The sequence below is a fragment of the Quercus robur genome, chromosome 4 (assembly GCF_932294415.1).
Source record: "Quercus robur chromosome 4, dhQueRobu3.1, whole genome shotgun sequence".
NCBI lineage: Eukaryota > Viridiplantae > Streptophyta > Magnoliopsida > Fagales > Fagaceae > Quercus > Quercus robur.
Genome location: NC_065537.1, coordinates 57,643,245 through 57,655,280, shown reverse-complemented (window position 1 = coordinate 57,655,280; position 12,036 = coordinate 57,643,245). Strand labels below are relative to the sequence as shown.

At 33.7% G+C, this 12,036-nt stretch overlaps 1 pseudogene; it reads right to left on the bottom strand.

The window, feature by feature from the left end:
* Positions 1–10,663: 10,663 nt before the first annotated feature.
* Positions 10,664–10,749, bottom strand: LOC126724667 (small nucleolar RNA Z102/R77; annotated as a pseudogene).
* Positions 10,750–12,036: the final 1,287 nt, after the last annotated feature.

The following is a 12,036-nucleotide window of genomic DNA, read 5'->3' as shown; positions in this document are numbered from 1 at the left end:
TACCGTACCGGAGGCCGTATCGGTTTGGCCACCGGTACGATATATTTCGGATACCGGTCAATACCGGTGTACCGTTTCGGGTTTACCGCTATTTTTTATATTTATAAATATATATATATATATATATATATGTGTGTGTGTGTATGTATGTGTCTGTGTATATATATATTATAATAAATATAAAAATTTACCATAAAACATTTCTTCAATTCAGAACTAATTATTCATGGTTTTAGACTTTAGTATCAATTAAAAGGGAAAAAAATAAAAAAATAAAATAGAAAGCTTAAAAGTTACCATTGCATACTAAGAAAACAAATAATACTAATAAGTTAATACAAATAAGTTACCATTCTATCCTAACAAAAATTCAAAAATTACAAAACTTAAAAAAAAAAAAAAAAAAAAAAAAAAAAAAAAAAAAAAATTTCTGCACCGGCCTGTACACCCGGTACCGGCCGGTATTGCCCGAAATTGGCCGGTATGGCTGGTACGTCCGGTATTTTTTCCGGTACGAAACAAGGGGGTCGAGTGTATCGGATTGCTGGCCGGTACGGTATATTCCAGCCGGTACGGTACGGTATATTCCGGCCGGTATGGTACGGAATTGATAACCTTGATATTGACACCCATCAGTGCAAGATAACGTACAAGATGCATATGACTCATATATGAGAGTAATTATAAGAACATTAACTAAACAAAGATGAAAAGGCATCACATATATACCAATATAGCATTAATATTCTTTATCTTCCTTTTCCTTTATGTAATTCTAATTTTATGGAATTTAATTTTTTCATAATTTCTTTTTTAACTTTTTTGTTCAATCTTTTATCTGGAAAATGTGGTGTTTCTATGTGAGAGATCTTCGCAAAGTTTTTTTTTTTTTTTTTTAATAATTTGAGAATTTCAAGTTTCAGCCAACAACCACCAAAAAAAAAAATTTCATTTATTAGGTACCTTTGACTGATGGGCTGGCCAAAAACTGTGAAAAACCATGTAGATCTCCTAATAAAAAAAATAGAAATATGAAATTAAGAAGCGAGAGAGAGAAGAATAGGTCTTGGCTTGAAGAAGACCAAATACCATACTAAAGAATATAAATTAACCACAAAGAAAGACGTAGAAGAAGAAGAAATCTGAAATTAAGAAGGGGGGGGGGGAGAGAGAGAGAGAGAGAAAGGAAATGGGTCTTATTGTACCTAGAGGCACAACATAGAATAGAGAAATATATAGTTGGATTTGTGCAGGAAGAAATTTAAATAAATTTAAAAAAAAAACATGGGAAAGAAAAAAAATATTGTAGATAAAAAATCGAACTATGCTTAGTTGCATGGTTCGAACTAGAGCATTGATTCATTAGAGTGATAAAAGGACATTGTTTTCTCCGTGTTTTCATAAGTGTAAAAAAACACAAAACTAAAAGGAGCCATTTGGCTGTTTTCATTTTTCTTTATAAACTAGTCGCTAACCCGTGCGATGCATGGGAAAACTATTAGAAAATAATAATGCATGCATATATTAAAAGACAATTTAAGTTCATGTGTGCTTGCAAGGGATACATACCTAAATAGTTCTTGCGGTAGAAATAAAAATCTTATCTTTAAGATAAAGAACTGATGTAAACAAACTAACCTTACATAAAACAAATTTAAAAAAAAAAAAAAAAAAAAAAAAAAAAAAAAAACATAAAACTGATGTCACGGGAAATTCAGTCACATAGTAGTAATATATAAATCTCTTAAAACCTAAACCTAAAACTAAACATAAGGACTAAATATATAAACAAACTAACCTTACAAAAGCTGAACTTTATAAGCTAAAATCTATACTGTGAGTTGTAGATCTTGAATGTTATACCGTGCGTTTAGAGCTTCCTACATCTGGAGAGAGAGAGAGAGTTTGCAGAAACCAAAGAAAATCTCTTTATAACTTAAGAAACACAATATACTAAAATCAAAGAGATAAAATTTTTAGAGGACAAAATATTATAGATAATTTAAAAGAATTTTGGTTTAATTCTTGAACACTGCAACTCTATAAAATTTATATTAATAATAATATTTTATGATAGCGCAGTTAGAATTTTGGTTTAATTCTTGAACACTGAATTGGAAATTGATTATATGAGTATTCAATGGTGAACAAAGTACTATGTATTAATTAATATATAAACAAAACTAACCTTACAAAAACTGAACTTTATAAGCTAAAATCTATATCGTGCATTGTAGATCTTGAATGCTTTAGGGCTTCCTACGTCTGGAGAGAGAGAGTTTGCAGAAACCGTGGCTTTATATTTCTTAACTTGAGAAAGGGGTAAGGTTGCTAGGGTTTTGTAGATCTTGAATGCTTTAGGGCTTCCTACGTCTGGAGAAAGAGAGAGTTTGCAGAAACAGTGGCTTTATATTTCTTAACTTGAGAGAGGGGTAAAGTTGCTAGGGTTTTGAGGAGTTATAATTTTTATTTATTTTTTATTTTTTATTTTTTAAATATTGTGCTGACGTGGAAAATTGTGGTGCCAGCAAAGGCTTCGGTTTTATATATATATATATAGATTAAAAACGATAACTATTATCTATTTTTTGTTGTTTTCAACTTACCACAATTTTTTTTTTTTTTTTTTATTGGAAACAAAAAAATGGTCATTGGAAATAGAAAAAAAAATGCTAGCCAAAATATTTTCTGTTAGGAGCGAAGCTCATCCTATTATTTTTTTTATAAAAATTTAAAAAGGATTTTGTGGGGACCAACCTAGAATAATAGGTTGACTGGGGCTTGGACCCGTCCGAGGACCAATCCGTCCGAGGAGACATCGTGGCCCAGAATCCTTATTTTAGGCCCATTAGGGCAAAGAGCATATGTCCGAGGAGGAATTCCTCCTCGGACGCTGCAAAATCCAGATCAAAGGTGCGTCTCAACCACTGTAGCCCATTCTCCGAATACGTAAAAAGGAAGGAGACCCAAAATATCTCAGCAAAGACTGCCACCACCACATAAAATGTATCACAACTACTCTCTTAGCCGCATTAATGAGGAGAATACCCCTGAACAGTGCTACCTTGGCCACTGCAACTCACAAAGAACTGATAAGGGTGTCTGATGGGACAGGTGCTCAAGTAGGGGTTTGGATGATCAACAAGTGTAAAGCCCAGATGATAGGAGAGGGCCTATATAATATGTAAAAGTCCCCCAAGAGAGGGGGACGGGAGACGGAGAGAAAGAGAGGAGAGAACACTGTAGAGAACTTTTGTTTGCATGAATCTGTGCCCATTAGTCAAGTTGGAGACCTGATCATTTGAGAAAGATCTCTCTTCACTGCTATCTCTTTTTATTCTTGTCTCTGTACCCCCTGAGCCCATGCAACAAACCGTTTAAGCTAACTGAAACCAAGTTCTTTAGCCCATACTCTACAAAAAATTCATTGTGTGGGACCTTTTGGGCCAAGGCCTGACCAACAAGGATCGGGTCAACTAAAACCGTGTCCCTACAGATTTTTTTTTTTTTTTGGGGGGCTCTCTTTAAATATTTTATAATATTTAATATTTAGAAATATCAAGAAGTGCTAACAAGTTGAATTGCAAGACTCTTGGATGATATTATATTATATAACTTACTTGAAGATATGTTACTTTTATTTCTATTTAAAGTTGTATTTTTGAGATCTATTTTAATAGTTAATAATAACTCATTTAGATTATAGATGTTATTATAATTTTTTTTATGTTTCTTGTGGCTATCAATTCTTCTAAAAAAAATTTGATAGACAAACTATTTAATTAAAATGTTAGCCAAAATTATCAATATGGTAGCATATTATATAGGTTAAAACAAATGGTATTTTTTTTAGCTTCTTTCATAGTGTCGCCTCTTTTCCTTATGCTTCTTCTTTCTTCCCCCTCCCCCTCCCTAGATTTTTTTATAGTTTAATTGACATCTCCCATATACAAAGTGCTTAACATATGGGGGAGAGAGATTTGAACTTCCCCAGTATGGGAGTCAAGGGCGAAGGCAGAGCGGGACGGGAGCGGGATAAGTGCCCTTAGCTCGCCAAAGAAATCATCCCCCCCCCCCCCCCTTCCCTTTATATATTGATTTTTTATTAGGTTAAATTTTCCTTTTTGATGAATTTTTTATTGTATTTCTTCTTGTTATATTTATTTTATATCATAATTATAATTAATACACTATTAATTATTTTTATGTCAAAATTCATTCCAAAAAATAATAAAGATCGAGACAATCTTTTCTATTTTATCAATATCTTTTAAAGTTTAAAACTGATCAAAGGAAAACGAATGTAGGAGAAGAAAAATGAAAATAAGGAACTAAAGTTTTAATAAAAGTAGAAAAAACATTATTGTTACTTGTTACATATATATATATATATATATATATTTATAGCTACCAAAAAAGAGGACTTTAAATTCTTTGGGTAATAATTTGTTCTCCAGCATAAAAATTTGCATATAAGTAATAAAATTTCGGGATAATTACATAAGAAAATAGATTGTAGTATGTGGTATCTGTCTAACTATTAAGAATCTTTTAATTCATGAGTGGAGTTTAGACTTTGAAGAAAATGGCTTATTCATTAAAAAAAAATTAAACTAGATAAACAAAATATAATGAATACGTTACCTTTTCCTGTTTTCTAACACTAAAATATTAAGTATACTGTAACAGGAGTCAAATAAGATGTTAATGGTTGATCTTCTTGGCAAAAGATCATTCAATTGGAATGATCTTTCTTGATCATATTTGATAGTTTTTAGACCCCTTGAAAATACAATTGGATTAACCTAGATAATTAGCCAAGTTGTTACTTAGTCCAAATTCCAAATCTAGGTTATCACAATCAAACAATCATATCATGCAAAACAGCGGAAAGATAAATAAAACAATGATATGATCACCTAGGAAACCAAACCAGTAAAAATCTGGGGAGGATTTAACCTCGCTATCTTTAAGGTAAACCTGAATCCACTATAAAAGAATCGAAGTTGTTCAACAGGACTTAGACCACTAACATCCTATTGCTATCCACCAGTAGAAACTGACTGACCTGACTACGTGTAAGCTCCGAAACCACGGACTCCTTCTTTCTTGGATTCTCCAGAAAGTACAAGCACACCCGCTTGTGTTTCTTTAAGTTCTTATGGCAGCAACTGAATGATCATCAAGCTCTTGAAGAAATCTCCTTCTTGATAATCCTAAACTTGTGTAAAGGAAAGCTCCTCACATATCTCACAAGAAATTTACACAAACAGCAATATGAGCAACACTAAAACGTGGGTAGGGTTTGCCTTATATACCTAGGACAAATTAGAAAACCCTAAATGTTTTAAAACAAACTAGGGCTGAGCTGGAATTTTGCAGAAAACGCATCTGACCCGATTTTCGATTAATCGAGCCTAAGCTTTGATTGATCGAACCAGGCCGAGAAGCATAAATGATTTCTGCATCAGCTTGTTCCAACTTTACATAAATGAATTAACTTTGAGCAAGTCTAAACACGACTAAACATCTTGTTTTGATCATGGTTTGCCAACAATACACATTAAAGTTCTAAATACATAAAATCCTAAGTCTTTAGAACCAAACAATTTTATTCTATTTCCCTTTGGAATTTGGCCAATTACAAATTATTCAAACTTTCAATTACAAATCATTCAATCTTTCTGGCTGAAGAAATTCCCATGCACCCGTAGTTGGAGTCTATTTTAGGATGGTGACACGTCCTTGGCAATTTTGAATTTGTGTACATGAGAGAAAATTGAACAATTAATATGGGTTTATTCAAAGAAACTTCACAAGGCGGGAGGGTTTGTAGTTGTACTACTGTGTTGGGAACAAGTTTAGCTACAAATTGGTTTGTATCTATTTTTCTTCAACCCATTATATGATGATTGAAAAAACCATCCATATGTAGTTTTAGTTATATAATTTTTTTAATTAGTCATGTGACTTGTTTAAATAATTCACATGATAGTCTTATAAATCACCACATATAATTTATAATTGTTACTAAATCCCTTTTAGAGAATAATTATTGAACTTTACTAGGGCCTTGCAGACTTATAAGGTGTTTTTTTTGTTTTTGGGTGTGCATTGTTATCACATGTATAGCTCATACATTGTGTTTGGGTGCATGACAAGGAACAAAGCACATCACAAGCATGAAAGAGTGCCCACTTTCCCATCATATTGTACTTAGCACAAATCATCTCTACTCACTTCATATCTAATGAAAATGGGAAATAACCAAAGCATTGAGCATAGGAATGTAAAATTCCTATATCTTGGTCTATGATGGTAAAATGTACAAATCTTAGTTGTCATATTCATTTTGTTTCCTATCTTCTATTTCTATTAATCAACTCAAGAACATCTATATAGGGGTGTAAATTTGAGTTAGCGTGTCATGTTCGTGTCGTGTCGAAATAGGGATATTCAACTAAATGACTTAACCCGAATCTAACCCATTTAATAATTGTGTCATAACACTTCAACTCTAACTTGACTTATTAATGGGGTGGGTTGACATGACCAGACCAACTTGACACGCTTAATAAATGGGTTGTGTTGGGTTGACACAAATGTGACCTAACCCATTTCAATCCGCTTAATATTAAATATAACATCCATATAGAAATTAGTTTTTTACACCTCAAATGTAGTGCATACACTTCAAGTATTCAACTCACATTCAAAATAACATAGTTCAACAAAAAATATAACATTCATCTAGAAATAAGTTCTTTACATTCCAAAAGAAATGCATACAATTTAACCCAAATTCAAAATAACATATATCAATAAAGTTTTTGTAGGGTTTAGAGATCTAATGTTTGTAAAGTTTCTATAGGGATAAGGGGCCCAAGAATATATGTTGGGCCTTGGGCATTGTCCGAGGACACTTTGTGGTCCGAAGACAGATAAACAGTAATAAAGATGTAAAACTCAGGACTCCTTAATCAAGCTATATATGAGAAGGCAGGAAAGGGAAGCCGAGGAGGAGCATCTCCTCGGCTAAACGAGGAAGAGGTCAGAAAGTGTCATCTGTCATTCATGGTGACATCCTAGGAAATTCTGTTGATAAAGATATGCATTATGGACATACAGGACAAATGGGAGCTGGGAAATATCTAAGGGAAAGCTGTTATCACCGCATTGAATGATCTGCAACTAACTCTTTAGCCACATTAATGAGGAAGTGATACCTGAACAGTAATTATCAGCCTTACAGCTACTCTCCAAAGACTTCAGGAAGGTGCTGATGTGACAAGGATCAACACCAGCAATCTAATCTACATGTGGAGGGCAGAAATGAAAAGGAAAAGATAGTATAAAATAGAAGGGAGACCCTGAGAGAAGGGGATCAAAAATTTAAGAGAAGAATATTGTAACATTAAGAACTATACTTGTAATCAAATTCAAGAAAGATATACAAGAACTGATCTCTTCGGACTGGACCGAGAACTATTTTCTTTAGTAAAAATCAGTTTATCTCTACCTTATTGTCATTTAAATCCACTATAATTGCTACCCAACTTATTATAGCCTAGTTTTCTAACCTACTTTCTACAAATTCATTGTATTGGGCTCTTTGGGCCTAGATCCTTTTAACTTTTGGGCCTAGGATTCAAATTGCGACCTTACAGTTTCAATTTACAATTATATCACTTATACGTTTTTTTAATTACTCACTTTTTTTTGCAAGTTTAAAATATAGGTTGGATATAAAAAGTATTTGACAAATCTAAAATAAAATGAATATTTATTTGTCATACGAGTTAAATGAGTTGTGTTAAATAGGTTATTTCGAGTTGACATAAATAAATTGACATGTCAAACTTGTGTATTGTAGGTTATGCAGGTTGACCTGCTAATGACATGTTTTTTACCATGTCACTCTCGGATCGATCCGTTTATAACCCAAACTAGCTAAGCTCCCACCCTAACCTACAAAAACTAGTGTCAAACATTGACACCCCTACATCTATAAAACATAATATTCATCTAGATTGTCTTTCATACTTCTTTGTCGTAAATTTGATAATGAAATGACATTGATCTGGTGAACCCTCTCCCCTGACAGCTTTAACAATCCTCCTATCTCTTCACAAGACCTAGGTGGCTCTCCATTGAGTCCAAAGCGTAATCTCTATATATGTTCTTCTCTTTTGTTAAGTGTCTCGAGAAGTTTATCCACCTCTTGCTTCATTAGCTGTTTCTTGACCATCTTTTCTGGCATTGTTTCACCTAGTCCCGATATGATATCCTGCAACAAATTTTGAACTAATGAATTAGATTTAGTCAATGGGGCATATGTCTTAACTGATATTTCATATTTTAAAAAAAGTTTTTATTGCTAAAATGGAAGATAATAGACAAGATATTGAAGAAATTATACTAATGTTACAATGGGAAAAGAGACCAAAAATGCCTGCAATTAACCTCGCTATAAATTAGTTTATAGATAACAGGATTAGACTTCTTATGTAAAGTTTCATTGACGGTGAATTTCCTCATCTCAAGCAAGTTTCTTAAACTATTTATTCATGGGGAAAAAAAATCCTCAATCTAGTTATTTGTGAACAACAGTATTGATGTATAGTTTTATTGTTGTAAAAAATTTTCCAGGTTGGATTATCAACTCATAAGTCTGTCTTTGAGTAGTCTTATAAATTCTGAACCTTGTTTGAGATACCTAGGTATGAAACTAATTCTAGCCTCAACTATCTGGAAGGAATTTGAATTCTTGGGATTTAAAAGCCCCAGACTTCAATCTCATCTAATCCTGCAACTTTGATTTGAGGTCAATGCTTTGTAGTATCAGAATCCAATTGGAGATTTGTATTTTTAAGCACAATTTTCAAAAGATGAGAAATATCAAATATAGGAAATGCAGGACTCATAACCTTAACTGACATGACGAGGAATGGCTTGAGTTTGAACATTAAAACTGTAGGAAAGTATTAATGAAAGAAGAACTTCATCATTAATTAATGTTAGGAATAAAGTTCAAGAAAAGAACCTGGAAAGTCATGTGACCTTGATCACTTACTGCTCGATCCAATGACACTAGGGGTCTGCTCCTCTCAGAAACAAGCCTCACTGTGGAAATATTCACATTGAGCATTTTAGCAATTTCATCACAGGTAGGTGCCCTCCCTAATCTTTTAGTCAAAATGTTGCTAGCTTATGCAATTTTCGCCACCATCCTGCACACATTACTCTAAACATAGCAAGCTAACCATACATTCACTATCTACCGGTTTACCTCCCAAAAACTCATGTTAGGGTGAACAAAATATTGTGAAGAGGAAGGAAATTGTTATTTTCTTGAAATCTGGACTTAGTTCTAACAAAAATTTTGACAAATTTTTAAAACAAGCTATTGTTATAGAACATCTCAACCTGAACAGCAGTACAAGTTTTCACAAAGACTGGCATCCCATCTGATGAGCAACTCTAGGAAATACAATTTACAGCAACCACAAAATAGAATGAAAAGAAAAAGAATAAATCAGGCAGGGTTCAATGGAAACAATGTGTTGAGTTAGTAGCATCTCGATTGAAGGAAAAAATAAAGAAGCAATTCAAGGGAAGAATCACAAAGACAGAAACTTAGTCCAATATACATTATACATACATACGTACATATGTAAAGAATTTACTTGAAGTATTTACATACCAACAAATTTTAAAACACCTCATATTACATACATGTTAAACACTAAATGGGGAAGACAATGCTCCTTGAGTCGAATTTAGACCAACAACAAAGCCTGCTTTATTTCTGCTTCAGCGTTGAAATTTTGCATTGAAACGCCACAACCTACAACTCTCTCCTTCCCTCAGCCAGTCCTTTTTTTTCTTTTTCTTTTTTTGCTAGATTAATGTACACATGTTAAACTAACAAGCATAGAGACTCACCAAAAATTTATAAAAACTATCATGCAGCAACTAGAGATACTCACAGAAGAATCTTAGAGGGTTTAAGTCATTTTGAACAGAAGGGAATGGTCAGAAGTTAGACAAGCTTAACTAAAAGGTAGCAATGACTATAAACATAGTGTTAATTTACACAGTTTCTCACCGGTAATCTCACTAATCTAGTGTCATTTGCTATGGTTCCTGTAATAGCTTTCTTAATCCACCAGCCAATATATGTTGACAACTTAAGTCCTCTTTCAAGCTCAAATTTCTCCACCCCCCCACCCCCGCGCGCACACGGAAGAAGGCCAATGCTCCCTTCCTGAAAACACAACAAAACAAATTGTACATCAACACACTATAGGAAACAAAATTTAAGAGTAAAATGTATGGCAACCTGAATTAGGGAAGGCAATGGGGCGAGGTGGGGCCGAAGGATGGGATCTTCGCCCCCGCCCCTCATAGATTTTTCTTGCCGCCCCTTAAGGCCCCGCGAAGCCCCACCCTATACTGTAAAACTTTATTTCTTGTTAATTTTCCCTACAACTATTACCATTTTTTCAAATAAAATGACATGTTTCATTAATAAAAATATACTTGAAATTATAAATAAATTTATCCTATCAAATCAAACTATTTTTTGGCAAAAACTAAATAATATTATCTAAATGTTTAACAAGAAAATATCACAACAAAAATCTCATAGTATGACACAATAAAATAATCCAAACTCCTAATACATGATTGATGTCGTCATATCGGCAATCAAACCAATAGGGAAACATATTCCTCATCATCTCGTTCTCCATTCACCACCTCATATTTCTAACATGAAAATTCAAAAACAAAAACCTAGCTCGTAAAATAGATACGAATTTTGACAAGCATAAAGAAGCAGTGTTGTTAAGCAAAGTGAAATCCCAATGGGAATTCCAAGTGTTAAGAGAAAATGGGGTGTGTGATGGCGTACCTTATATTTTATAACAGCCAAATGCCCACACAAAATTACAAAAACAATGACATAGACAAATATTTAGAGCCTCAAACTAATACCTCATTAAAAAAAAAAAAAATTATATTATGTTCATGATGAAAAGTAAGTTGAGAAAGACGTATGAATCATGAATGAAATCAGTAATTCAATAGTATATAAATTTGTTTCTAATAAAGAAAAAACGTTAAAATTGGTACCTTATTTCCAACTTTGCAAGAGAGAAAAAAGAGGTAGAACCACGTTAGGTAAAATAAAATAAGCTGATGATATTTTTGTTTAAATAATAGAGATTTAGGGTATGAAAAAATTACAATTTAACCCTTATAATGCGGGCGGGGCGGGGCGGGGTGGGGTGGGTCTAAAAAGTGTAAACCCATCCCCGCCCTGCCCCGTGATGCGGGTCTAAAATCTCGCCCCATCCTCGCCCCACCACCTTTGCGGGGCGGGGAAAACCCGCACAGGGCGAAGCGAGGAGAGGCGGGTCAAGTGAGGTGAGGCAAAATTGCCATCCCTAACCTGAATGAGGTCCTGGAAGCTTAGTCCTCTGCCTTGATAACCTTTGGCAATGGAAACCACCAGTCTACGGTAGCTCCGAGCAATCTTTTGTCTTTATTCTCTTCCTTCACACAAAATCTTTTCTACACTCCTCCTTTTCATCCCTATGGCCTTGGCCAACTGTTTTGATGTTGGCTCACAGCCTAGAGCTTCCCTAACTCCTATTCTCATCCTTTCCAACCTTGCTCCCTCCTATCAATATGCAAACACTTATTTTTCCATTTTTGATAGAGATAATATTGACTTTCATTTGCAAATTTCAAACTTTTATTGATCAAGTGACTGTTATTATTAGAACAAACTACCTTAACACTCACAAATTTCACTACATAACTACTCTGTATGGAGAAGGCATTCTCTTTAACCATTGGAATATACTAGTAAAGTAATTGGAGTTAAAATTCTTCTGGTTGTTAACAAATTATGTAAAGGAGGCTATTAACATACTAAAATTCAAAGTTCATACCCCACAAGACATACTAAAGTCACTTCAATTATATTATAAGTAAATAGCAACCATTCTAGAATTTTACTGGCAAACC